The following is a 13,667-nucleotide window of genomic DNA, read 5'->3' on the forward strand; positions in this document are numbered from 1 at the left end:
AATTCAGGGAACCTATTAAATCTACTTTTTAAATAGTTATTTGGACTTATGATGTTCCAGGTACAATATACGTTAACACCTTAATATCAATTTGTTTTCATGTCATTTACTAGTTTATGGATATTATGTTAAAAAATAAAAATAACTTCCCATATTTTGGTTTTTAAGTTCCATTCTTGAATACATGGAACAAAGTGCTTGGTGGAGAAATGCCTTGCTCTAGAACTGGAGCAGAGAAACTACAGGATGATCCTAGAACATGTTTTAGTGCCATCAAGTAAGGAGGTGCCTAATGAATGACGGGACATGTCAAAAAAAACCCCAAAAACCCACAGTAGCCAGCTTAAATGGTTCACTCCCCTAGCCCAAATACCGGAAAATTAGAACACTAAAATTTTCAAATTTTTTAGAATTTTCCATGTATATTTTTGTTAATGATTTCTAGTTTAATTTCTTTGTACTTCCAGAACATATTTTAATAATTGCTATCCTTTTAAATGTACAAAGATTTGTGTTAGCTGGTATATCTTGGTGATCTTTTTATCTGTTTGGAATGTATATTTGCTTTATGAGGGTATATTTGTTTTATAAATGTTGATTATGTCATGTTGATAAGTAGTGTTGTTTAGATCTCCTATATTCTTACTGATTCTCTGTTTACTTGTCCTGTCATTCACTGAAAGGGGAGGGTTCAAGTCTATACCTATAATTATGGATTTGTCTATTTTTCCTTTGAGTTCTGTCAGTTTTAGCCTTGTATTCTTAGGCACCTACACATGAGGATCATTACACCCTTTTCATGAATAGACCCATTTTGCATTATAAATTTTTTCTATTTATTCCAAGTAATAATTCTCATTCTGGTATCTGCTTTGGTTGATATTGCTATAGCCACTCCAGTTTTCTCTTGACTAGTGTTTGCATGATATATATTTTTTCACCCTTATACATTTAATCTAAGTCTATCTTTATATTTAAAGTTTGGTTCTTGTAGATGGCATGTACTTGGTTCTCTGTTTTTAATGAAATATGAAAATCTCTGACTCCATCCCCTTTAATTGAGATGTTAAGAACATTTATAATTAATCTAATTATCAGTATGTTTAGATTTAAATTTACTAACTTCCTATTTGTTTTCTACATGACTACCTGCTTCTTTTTTCCTTTTTCCCCCTCCTTTCTTGTTATGTCAGAATAATTGAGGAATTTTTAAGTTTTCATTTTATCTCTACTATTAGTTCATTACTATAACTTTTTGTTTAATTTTCTTTAGTGGTTTCATAGAGATTATAATAAACATTTTTAATAATAATATAAAAGATCACAGGGAGTATTTGTAAGTATACTGTTATAAGTTCTTACCTGTGAAGTAGGATAATATTATTTAAAGGCTGACAATGATAAAGATAGATATTGTAAACCTTAGAGCTACCATTAAGCAATAGCAATGCAGGTGCTATTTTAGTCCTATAGAGCTTATCTATGGTCCTCCTATGTAGCCATTCTGAGGCCAGCACTCCAGTCCTGCTCCACTAATGTGAATTGTCCCCCCAAAGTTCACATGTTGAAGCTCTAACCACCAATGTTATGGAATTTGGAGACAGGACTTTGGGAGGTAATTAGGGTTAGATGAGGTCATGATAGTGGGGCCCTCATGATGGAATCTACCCTTATAAGAAGAGGGGCTTCTCTCTATATCTCTTTCCCTCTCTCTCTTTCTCTCTCCCCGCCCCCAACACAATGAAGAGATCATGTGAGCACACAGTGGGATGGCAGTCACCTACAAGCTAAGAGAAGAGTCCCAGGAATTATACCTACTTTGCCAGCACCTTGATCTTGGACTTCCCAGTTTCCAAAATCATGAGAAATTTTGTTTTTCAAGTCACCCAGTCTATCGTATTTTGTTATGGCAGCCCAAGGAGACTAATAGAGATGTTAACAGAAGTCTTCTTAAATGGGTCCAATTGGACTCTTCAAGAAATCTCTTCATCTCATAATAAGACTGAATGAATATAGATGAGTTTAAGAACCCTCCCTACGTCGTCTGGCAGAAGCTATAGAGAACATTGTAAAGAAAGATAATACTGGTCATTTCGATAACGGCAAAATATTTACAAAGCAGTAAAATGAAAAAGGAAGATACTCAATACAAGTGTAAACCACTAGGCCTCAAGTTTAGGGGTATGTATGTAAAAGTAGCTATAGGAATTGCATATGTAATTTGCCCTAAAACTCCGTGTATGACAATATGCAGAAAGAAAGCCCAACATTAGAACTTCATTTTGTTGATACTTTAGGAGGGCAGTATTTTACATGTATATTTATGTTGCCTACAGTATTCTACGTATTTCAACAGCTCAGTATTTGATTCAATTTAATTTTATTTCTTTTGATTACACACTGGTTTTTTTCCTTCTAACCTTTGAAAAAGTCAAATCATTTCATTTGATCAGGTGAATTATAATATCAGAACCATGGAACAATAAAATGAACACAAATTTAAGATTGGAGACCTTGGCTGGGCTCCAGTGTGGAGAATATTAGCAAGTTGTTTCACCGCTTTGGAGCTCAGTTTCATCCTTAGGAAAAAAGAAGGTTGGTCGGAGTGATCCTACTGGCTCTTCTATTACTGGCACCGAACGAGGCACTGTATAGTTGTTCCTGCCTTCATGAAACTAGCTCTATTAATTTTTTAAAAATTTCATCCCATTGCCTCATCAGAAATCTCTTTACCTTGCAACGTAATATATGCTTGGATAAAAGGGCAACGGTGAGTAGGATACAGTGGGCTGACTCTCTCAACATCTACTTCAATTACCTTCTATTAGTATAGGGGCTGGAAAGCCGAAAATCACATTTTCCAGATTCCCTTGAATCTGAGATTCTGGATATGTTTCTGTTTCACCAATCAGAAGCACAAGCATGAAACATGAATTTAAATTGGGTTAAGTGGGGAGAAAGGCCAGGTGTGAGGCATTTGTTTTGCTGGTGTGGATCACAGGAGGCAGAGAGGTTATGGAATCAGTTGGAGCAGCAGCTTCTGGCTTTAGCAGATGAATTCCTAATCTTGATCCAAGTAGCAGTGCCCTTAGAGATACAGTTCTGTGGTGCAACTTGAGGAGTCAGTTTAGCCTAAAGTCTGTTGTTTAATTTCTTCCCCAATCTCTGTAAGTTATTTAACACACATCAGTAAGTTTCTTTCTACTTTAGTAGCCTGCAACCAAATGCTTCCTGACAGAATTGATTAACAAAAGGGAAAACATGCCTAGGAAGCATTATGAAAATAGTGCAAGTGAAAAATTTCTCAGACTGATCTGAAAATATTAGTGATCTGAGAGATGTTTAAATAGGTGTTTCAGCATAATGGATTTCTTTTCAGTAGGACTTTTCAAAAACTGTAAATAGTTAATTTGTGTGATAAATCACACGGTGCAGTATTTCCCCGATGCATTTGTCCAGGAAGTTAATTACTCATTTCAGGGGAAACCTGTTATCAGCTTGAGAAACTCAGGCAGACTGTGTGAAACATTGGTCAAAATGAAATACCCAGAAGTCTGAGCCAACAACTTTTGCTTTTATCCCAAATCTGTTTGTTCCAATCAGTCTGTTTAGCCTTTCTGTTTCCATATACCTTGTCATGCTGTTGTAGTCAGTTTTCTGGATAGGGCTATCAATAACCAACCAGTATAAGAAGTTTATAATCCTATATTGTAAGTCGGTGGCATTAATTATTTGGACAAAGTAATTTCATTTCAGTTTGGACAGAGTAATGAAAACCAGATGTAAGAGAAAGCCCTATTCATTTAATAACCCCAAAGACATCAAAATGAAAACATTAAGAAGATAAATAGCTGTCTTTATTTCCCAGTTTTTATGTGGATCTAAATGAATTCAACAGGGGTACGACCTTCAAAAGAGTAAGAAAGAACTTGAGTATTTTTGTGGTGAGGTAGTATTTGAATACTATAGAATCTTAGGTTTGGGATCAGTATTAGCTTTACAATATTAATGACATTATAGTGCAGTGTGATAAGCACTGTCATTTTCTAGAGTGAAGGAAGAAATTCAGCCTAGAGTGACAAGGAAAGATATTTGATATCTAGAGGGCTTATCATATCAAGATGTGATATTTGATATCTAGAGGGCTTATTAGAGCAGGAGTTGGCTAGGGTGAGTGGAATATAATAAGAGGGTTGAGGGTGGATCAGTGTGATTACAGACCCTGGCTGTAACTTCTGTGGGTTTAATGAATTCTGAAAATCAGCGTTCACAGTTTGGCCATATATCGTAATGTGAATTAAGTGATTAGAAAAAGGAGATTACAAAATGGAGTGTCCTTATTATGATTAATCATCATGAGTAAACTTCATGCCTCAGTCCTCAGCAGGCCCAGTAAGCCTGGCCTTGGAGGCACGACTCCGGCATTCCTGCTCTGCTCTTCGCATGGTTCTCTTCCTATCTGCATCAGTCTTGGGCAGGAAAGAGTTTTCTACCTGTCTCCCAGTAATAGCTGACCTCTGCTTTGTATCAGTTCAGGAACCTGGGTCCAGGACTGTTCTTTCACTTTTCCAAGGCAGAGGACTTTTAATTCTGTCCCAAGAGTGGGGTTTTTTTTCCCTGGGTCCTGGGGAATAGGAGGGTTTCCTATCCTTCCTCAGAAACAGATACCTTTTACATCATCACTGTCACAGAAGCAGAAGATCTTTTCCTGGGCCCAGGTATGAGAGGCGTTGCTGCTCCCTCCTCCCCTCAGTGGCTTAAGAATCTGTTTTATATCAGACATGGATCCAGTGAACTGAGTGGTAATTCGCCATGTTCCCCTAGTGGCCACCAATTACTCCCTGAACACTAGTGCCACTCAGGGTCTGTGTGCTTCCTTCAGCCCTGTGCCCAGTCTTACACAGGAACACCTTTGGAGGCCTGTGGGAAAGAATGTATGTTAGGGTGAGCTCCACTTGTGTCTAGGTTCTCACAGTCATTCTAAACTGATAAGCTATTCCAGCCATTGATTTTAAGAATTCGGTAACATTGTAGCTGAGATACTCCTACCTGCTTTGATGACAGCAATATTTTCCACTTGTGTTCTATCAGAGTTGAAGTAGTTCTTTCATCCCATCTCTTCTCACAGGGGTATGCCATTCATTGGAATGCAGTTGGTTTGCCTTGCAACCTCAGCTCTCTCACGGTTTCAAGAAAATATATTTTGCTTTGAAGATTATCTAACTTTATCTCTTTGTTAAGACAGAAGTGACATTTCTGTCACTTTCTACATCCTAAGCAGAAATGGAAACCCTATTCCGCTAGTTGTAGCATCACTGGATGATTCTTGCCTGAAATAGTTGTTACTATTGTGTTCACAAATTTTTCTAATTTCATCATTCTTTCCACATTTATAAATTGACGTTCATTTGAGAGCTTATGTTTTGAAAAAAGGTGAAAAAGGGCCATGGGAATGTCAGTGAAGAACAGGAAGGGCAGCCCACGGTGTTTTCTGAGATTTACGATCAGTGAAGACAAATAATATACAGTTGAGAAAAGTCCAGGGAATAGCTTCCAGAAAATTCTGATACTTTATCTGTTCTCATCATGAAATTAAATTCTGCAGTTATTTTGTAGGGTTTACTAAGTGAGAGGCATTGGATTATTCATTATGCTAAGTTCTGTCCATACAGAAAAAAAAGATTTTTTCTGTCCTCAAAACAGTTAACCTTTGCTCAACATTTTCCATGTCTCAGGAACTCCTCTTAACCAGTGGCTGTCCATGTAATTTGATTGACATTAATGGAATTCCCTGCCCCAGCCAAACTCTTCTCATTCCAGATTTGTTGATTGCACTGCACTCAAAGAAGACAGACCTATCTTGGCACTTAATTTTCTATCAGGAGTGAAAGATGAAGTGGGGAAGACAGCTCTTCCTTGCTTATTTTATATCCTTCCCACAGGAAGATGAGACTACTGATTTACTGTCAATTGTTTTCCCGTTTTGCACTGTTAAAAAAAGAAACAACAGGTCCAAAATGGAGTCACCTGTGCTCAGCCCCAAATCAGCAAACCAACACTCAGTACCTAACCTAACTGCAGTTTTATCTACTCCTAGGAGGGGAATTTTAAACCAATCAGTCTGGGATTTCCTCCTGAACCTTAACGATGTAATCTGCTTGATAAGACCCCTTTGTTCTCTAGCCCCTAAGGAAAGGTGATCCTGCCAGAAGCAATTTGCTCTTTGTTTTTATCACTTCCTTGTTCTGCCCACTTCTGCCTATAAAAACCTTCCATTTTGGACAACTCCTTGGAGTTCCTTTCTACTTGTTAAATGGACTGTGTTTGATATATAAATCATTGGATAAAGCCAATTAGATCTTCAAATTTACTCAAATTTTGTTTGTTTTTTAACAGCACTCTTATCACCAAAGGCCCACATTTATATGGTGGCCACCCAAGGTAGGTTAGCAGTTCATTCTGTAACCACAGAAAGGAATGTCTACAGATAAAAATATTGAAAACATGATGTTTTTACTCACCAAGATCATTACTAGCTAGCCCTGGTGCTGGACTATATAGTTATCTCCACAGATTTGAAACCAGGAGAGATGTGAGTCTTCCAGTTTGCACAAAGGGAAATAAAGTGTCAGAGGGAAGGTACTGATACTTTAAGGGGAATACCGTGATTGAATCAGCTCTTTTTTTTTAATTGAATTTTTTGGGGTGACATTGGTTTGCAAAACCATACAGGTTTCAAGTGCACAACTCAATATAAAACAACATCTGCACATTGCATTGAGCACCTATCGCCTCAAGCAAGGTCCCTTTCCATCCCCATTTCCCCCCTTTGCCCACCTCCACCCCGCTCCCACTCCTCTTTCCCTCTGGCTATCACCAGGCTGTTGCGTGTGTCTGTATGTTATGTATATATGCTTTTGGCAAATCTCTTTTACCTTCTTTCATCCATTCCCCCCACCCCTCTGACAGCTGTCAGTCTGTTCCATGCCTCTGTTTCTGTTTTGTTTGTCAGTTTATTTTGTTCATTAGATTCCACATATAAGTGAGATATATGGTATTTGTCTTTCTCTGACTGGCTTATTTCACTTAGCATAATAATCTCCAGGTCCATCCATGCTGTTACTAAAGGTAAGATTTCCTTCTTTTTTACAGCCACATAGCATTCCATTGTATAAAATTGTTTGAGATTTTTCTTGCTTCTTGATATAGGCCTGTAATGCTATGATCTTCCCTCTCAGGACTACTTTTGCTGTGTCCCATAGATTTGGGGTTGCTGTGTGTTCATTTTCATTTGTTTCCAGGTAACTTTTTGTTTCTTTCTTGATCTCATTATTAACCCAGTCATTGTTTAATAACATGCTATTAGCCTCTATATGTTTGAATGTTTTTCTTTTTTTTTTAATTTTCATTGATTTCTAGTTTCATACCATCATGATCTGGGAAGATGTCAATCTTCTTGAATTTGTTAAGACTTATTTTGTGTCCTAAGATGTGGTCTGATTTTGAGAATGTCCCATGTGCACTTGAGAAGAATGTATATTCTGCTGCTTTGGAATGAAATGTTCTGTTAATACCAATTAAATCCATCTGACCCAGTGTGTCATATAAGGGTGCTGTTTCCTTGTTGATATTTTGTCTGGAAGAACCTATGCATTGATGACAGTGGGATGTTAAAATTGCCTATGACTGTATTGCTGTCTATCTCTCCCTTAATGTTCACCAAGATTTTCTTTGTACAGGGTATCCCCCCAAAATGTATATACACTTTAAGAGCTGATAGTTCAATTTTGAAAATGAAATGTATTTTAATAAACACTGCCTTTATAATTATTCAAAGTGTGTGTGTACATTTTTGGGATACCCTATATATTTAGGTGATCCTGTATTGGGTATATGTATGTTTATCGGGGTTCTATCCTCTTGTTGAATTGATCCTTTTGGTATTATGTAGTGACCTTTTTCTCTTTTATGTCCTTTGTTTTGAAGTCTATTTTGTCAGATATGAGCATTACTAAACTCAGCTTTTTTTTTCATTTTCATTTACATGGAAAATATTTTCTGTCCTTTCACTCTCAGTCTGTGTGTTATCTTTTTTTCTGAAGTGGGTCTCTTATAGACAGCATATATATAGGTCATATTTTCTTATTCATTCAGCCACCCAATGTCTTTTGATTGGAGCATTTAATCCATTTACATTTAAGGTTATTATTGACAGGTACTTATTTATTGTCATTCTATTCTTTGTATCTATGTTTCTCTCCATATATATTTCTTCTTCTTAAAGCAGGCCCTTTAACATTTCTTGCAATAATGGTTTGGTGGCAATGAACTTCATTAGCCTTTTTTTTTTTTTTTGTCAGGGAAGCTCTTTATTTCACCTTCAATATTAAATGATAGTCTTGGTTGCAGGTCCTTGCTTTTTCATCACTGAAATTTCATGCCAATCCCTTCTGGCCTGAAGTGTTTCTGTTGAGAAATCATCTTGAATCAACTCCTTCAACATTTCTTTTTAAGTAGAATCAGGAGAAATAGGTGGGTCCCATAACTCATCCATTATATAGCGGCGGCATACATGCCTCCCAGGGCCTCAGAGCCAAATGGAGAAGACTGCATTTATTCCTCAGAATTATGTGGATCTTATACAAGAAAAGAACATAGTTATAGCTTCAACAAAACAGATTTATGAAGATACTGGGTGGGGAAGAACTTAAAAGTTAATTTTAGGATTTTAATTTAAAAACTAATATAAATAAAAGTCTTGGTCATGATGTGAGCATATATAGTGGTAGCCAAACACTGAAGTGCTAACCTGGAAGTTCTGTTCTTCTCCATCTCCAGAGTGGTGTTAGGAAATGCACTGATTTCCTCATGATTCATTGTTTAAGGACATTGCAACCAAACATGATGCATACACATCCAACTCCTGAATAAGGAAAAGTTGTAGTAAATAGTTTTGCTTTTGAACTCTGTGGACCTTTGAAGTCCCATCCTGATTATCCATGAATGTCATGCATGGCTAACTAAAAGTCTTTTTTCCCAAGAAAAATTTATGACATATGAACCTTGTACAGGGCATTACGCTAGACCCCTTTTAGGGAAGGAGATATAGAAATACATCAAATATAAAGCGCATACGACACACACACACACACACATATACATATGGGGGGTAGTAAATGATATAGAGGAAGAAGACATTGCTGCCAGTGGAGTTGGATAGGGAAAACTCTTAGGATTTGAATTTCCTCTTGAAAGACGTTTAAGATTTGAACATGGAGAAGACGGAACATTCCAACCAGAGAGAAGAGTATGAGAAAAGCCATGGCTCGTGGGGCTGAGGCATCTATTTGGAAGGAAATATCAAAAGACAGGTTTTGAAAAGAAAGTCGGAATATTGAACAAAGGAATATTCCAAGGAGTACTGAGCAAGGCTTAGCATTTAACTGCCAGTGAGAGCTGTAGTTACGTTCATTATCTTCCATCTTGTCTCGTAAAGCATGCTGTCTCCTCCTTACTCGGGATCTACTTTTCTTAGTTTAGTTCCCTTTGTCTGAAATTCTGCCCCGTCTTCTCATCCTCCAACCTCCCCCACTATCCCTGACCACCTCTTTCGGCTTCATTCCTATCCACTCTTTGGGTCGCTGCCTAAATATTACTTCTTCAGGGAAGTATTTCTTAACTCACCTGACAAAGTTAGAGTCCCTTCTTATAAGCATTCATAATACCCTGTGATTTTTCCGCACAGCCGGTATCAGATTTTCATCATATAATATATAATGTTTATCTTTTCTGCCGGATACTAAAGCTTCATGAGAACAGGAATAATTTTCATCTTATTTACTTCTGTATCCCCAGTGCCTATTAAACTGTCTGGCTCATAATCAGCGTTTAGTAAATGTTTCTGTAACAAAGGAAGAAAATAAATGAAGATATAAAGACAGTGAGCAATATCTAAAATCAGGGAAGATAGAAACTTTTAGGGTTCATAGAAGTAAAGGTGAGCAATATGACAGCACTCTTTTCAGCCCGGGTATAGTCTTCAAAGTGTGTGCTATGAAGAATTTACCAGTTCAAGCAAAATCAATTAAATATCAAACCTGTAATATACAACTGAGGAGGCACAAAGAACATAAACAAAATAATTGCTCCTTCTATCAAGATCTTATTGTTTGCCAAGTTATATACACGCATTACCTCATTCACAGATGCATAAGACACGAGACCTATCTGAGGAACTCATCATCAAGAGGGGGACTGGTAATGAGTAATGCAAATAATTATATCTAATTTAATGTGCAAACATTACCTCTAATTTAGGATAGAAAATTATAGAGCGTTTCAGAAAACATAGAGCATGAAAGAGATCAGTTCTGCCGGGGGCATCAAGGAGAGATTTAAAGAGGTGACATTAAGCTGGGCCTTATGTTTAGCAGGTGGATAAGTGGGGTCTAATTAAGGATACTATTGAGAAAAATTGAAGAAGGGAATGAAGGTTTGTGAGTGGTTGGCATATTTGAGGAATAACTGAGTAGTCTTTTGTGAAAGGGAAGAGAATGGGTAAGTAGCGCAAGATAAAAGAAAAACAGAATTGGGGCCAGGTTGTGGGAGCCGTGGCATACGATGCTGAGAAGTTTGGACTTGACAAAATTCTATAACCTGTGTGGAGACTTTTAAAGATTTTTTCGGTGAAAGACTGAGTGTCAAGATCAAATTTAGATTTTAGGAAGAATCTTCCTTGTGATCCAAGACATTGTGATAACTAAAAACTTAAAAGAGACGATCCCAATGACCAAAAAGGCTGGGCTTAGTTAGCAATCCCCTGGGTCTTATATGCAGGATAAATACCACATGACTTTGTCATGCAAAGATAACCGATTCAGGCCCTGGATGGGTACCTCAGTGGTTAGATCATCGGCTCACACACTGAAGTGCTGTGGGTTCAATTCCCAGTCAAGGGCACGTACCTGGGTTGCAGGTTGGATCCCTGGCCCCGGTCGGAGTATATGTGGGAGGCAACCAATCGATGTGTCTCACATCAGAGTTTCTCTCGCTTGCTCCCCCCCTTCCATTCTCTCTAAAAAAAAAAAAAAAAAAAAAAAATCAATGGAAAAAATGTCTTCGGGTGAGGATTGACAAAAAATTAAAAAATAATGCAGATGCCTCCATTTGCCACCAGAGATGGTGGAGCCAGGCCTGCCCTCAGACCCCGGCACTCAGCTCCTGGCAGCTGAGCTCACACATCCCAGCCATGGCTCCTCGCCGGCTCCGTGGAGAAGGGGAGATGAGGGAGTCGAGCTCACCATCCGCCCCCCCTTGGCCTCAAAAGCAGGAAAAGCGCGGCACTGAGAAGCGAGGGTGGGCAGGCCTCACAAGCAGCCCCGAAGGAGCCCAGCGAAGTGCCAGCACCTAAGTGCCCGTGGGGTGGACCAAAGAGATGCAAAGACAAGGGCGCTACCAAGGCCTGGAAAACCACCACAACTCCAGGGAGGAAACCAGGGGGCAGGCCCCAAAAATGAGAAGGAGGAAGAACAGGGCATCTTGCCAAAGTCCTCAGAGGAGGAGAAGCGACCACACCGTGCCACCTGCTTCCTCGCTGAGGAGCAGTTTCCTTCTGGGCCGGGACAGCTGGGCTGGCTCCTCCTGCCCCGCCGGCCCCCCAAGGCCCGCAGCGCCCCGCTGCGCCTGCCTGCACCGCACAGCAAACCAGCCGCTGCAGCTCCCTCAGTGGAGGGGACATTGCTGACGGGGCTCCTGGTCGGGGGCTCCCTTTCCCACTTTTCCCTCTGGCTTCCCATTAAGGGTCCCGGGAGGGCTCCCCTGGCCTTAAGGGGGATCGGCCCATCTCGCTGTGACGTGTCCACTCCACCGTACTGGCCGCCGCAGACACTGTGGGGAGGCAGGTTTGAATGCTCATTGGTGGAGTGAAAAAAACACGGATCCTAGGCCATGGCCTCTGGGGAGAGAAACCCTGCTCTTCATTTAGGGCATCTTCCAGAGGCAGAATAGGGGGCGCTTTGTGCAAGGAATAGAAGTTTCTATTTAGAGGTGATCTTATCACCATGCAGTGTCAATAAGTGTATTCTCGGCCCTTCCATTAAACTCACATTACCACCTCTTTGCCTTTGCTCCTCTTAAGTACCTCAGCTGCATGGCCCTGTGTTCATTTCATCCCTCTGGTCTCCAACAAAATGGAAAGGGAAGCATGGAGGAGGGAGAATGACTTGATCTTACCTAAGAGGAACAGAGGATGTCCAGGGTTCTGGTAACAGTAATCAAGAAAAACTTGCAACAGAGATCCTCCCCATACGAGTGGATTCCACCAATGCGAGGCTCTGTGTGTAGGAGGGCTTTGCCTTTATTATGAAGATTGTATTGAGAAGGAGGCACAGTCTTTCTACAAGCGCTCAGGATGACTCCTGACGGTGGGAAGGCCCATGTTGCTTGCAGAAATGCCAAAGCACTTAAAGAAAGAAGATGGGAATAAAGCACTTAAAGAAGGGAATTACAAGTTAGCCTAGGAACTGTCCTCAGAAGCCCTGAGGATAGACGCCAACAATATAGAAACAAATGCTGAACTCCACTGTAATAGGGGTAGGGCTAATCCCAAGCTTAGGAAACTAGATGATGCAATAGAAGACTGCACAAATTCAGTGAAGCTGGACAGTACTTACATAAAAGCCTGCTTGAGAAGAGCTCAGTGTTACATGGACACAGAACAGTGTGAAGCAGCAGTACAGGAATATGAAAAAGTGTATCAGTTGGAGAAAACGGAAGAACACAACTCAGAAAACAGCGCTGGAACAGAAGAAGAGAGAGCGAAAAGACTGCTCCGAGATTCTGGGGGTGGACAAGAATGCCTCTGAGCACGCGACCAAGGAAGCGCATCGGAAACGGGCCCGATGCACTGTGCAGAGCCGCACGGCAGAGCCAGTGCCCAGGTTCAGAGGGCGGGGAGAAAAAGTTCAAGGAAGTCGGAGAAGCTTTTACCATCCTCTCCGATCCCACCAGAGAGACTGGCTATGGCAGTGCACAGGACTTGGATGCGGGGGACATGGATATGGGTGATTTTGATGCAAACAATGTCTTCAGAGCATTCTTTGGTGGTCCTGTGGGCTTCAGCTTTGAAGCATCTGGTCCAGGGAATTTCTTTATTCAGTCTGGCTAATGAAAGGAAACCAGAACCCAGAAAATGCAGACTTGCTCAGTTTAACCTAGACTGTGGACACAATTCACTTCCTCCCTTCACCATGTCTCCATGCATTTAAAGCAGTTTTGTTTTCTCAGTTGGATGCCCATGTCTGTGAGTGGGGTGAAGGAAGGGGAGCCAGCACCCAAGACTGTGGGTAGGGGAGGGAAGCAGGGGGATGGACAAGGAGGCAGCTTGTGAATTTTGTTTTACTGTTTAGCTTTATTTAAAAAGAAAAAAAATTAAGAGAATAAAATGTTTTGACCTTTTCTGGCAAAAAAAATAATAATTCTGGTTATCTCATATAATTTATTCCTTTGCATATACAAACATGTGTTACCAGGTAATTTGTTTTTGTATTATGCATTATGGCCATCTTTCAAATGTCTGTATTTAAAGCTATATGTTAACTATTTTTGAAAACCTCCAGAAATATATTACAATATGGATTTTCCTAAATTTACTTAACTACCCCCGATTA

At 39.8% G+C, this 13,667-nt stretch overlaps 1 pseudogene; it reads left to right on the plus strand.

The window, feature by feature from the left end:
- The first annotated feature begins 9,272 nt into the window (after positions 1 to 9,272).
- On the plus strand, positions 9,273 to 13,165 carry LOC107532375 (dnaJ homolog subfamily C member 7 pseudogene; annotated as a pseudogene).
- The last annotated feature ends 502 nt before the right edge of the window (positions 13,166 to 13,667 follow it).

The sequence above is a fragment of the Miniopterus natalensis genome, chromosome 11 (assembly GCF_054644295.1).
Source record: "Miniopterus natalensis isolate mMinNat1 chromosome 11, mMinNat1.hap1, whole genome shotgun sequence".
NCBI lineage: Eukaryota > Metazoa > Chordata > Mammalia > Chiroptera > Miniopteridae > Miniopterus > Miniopterus natalensis.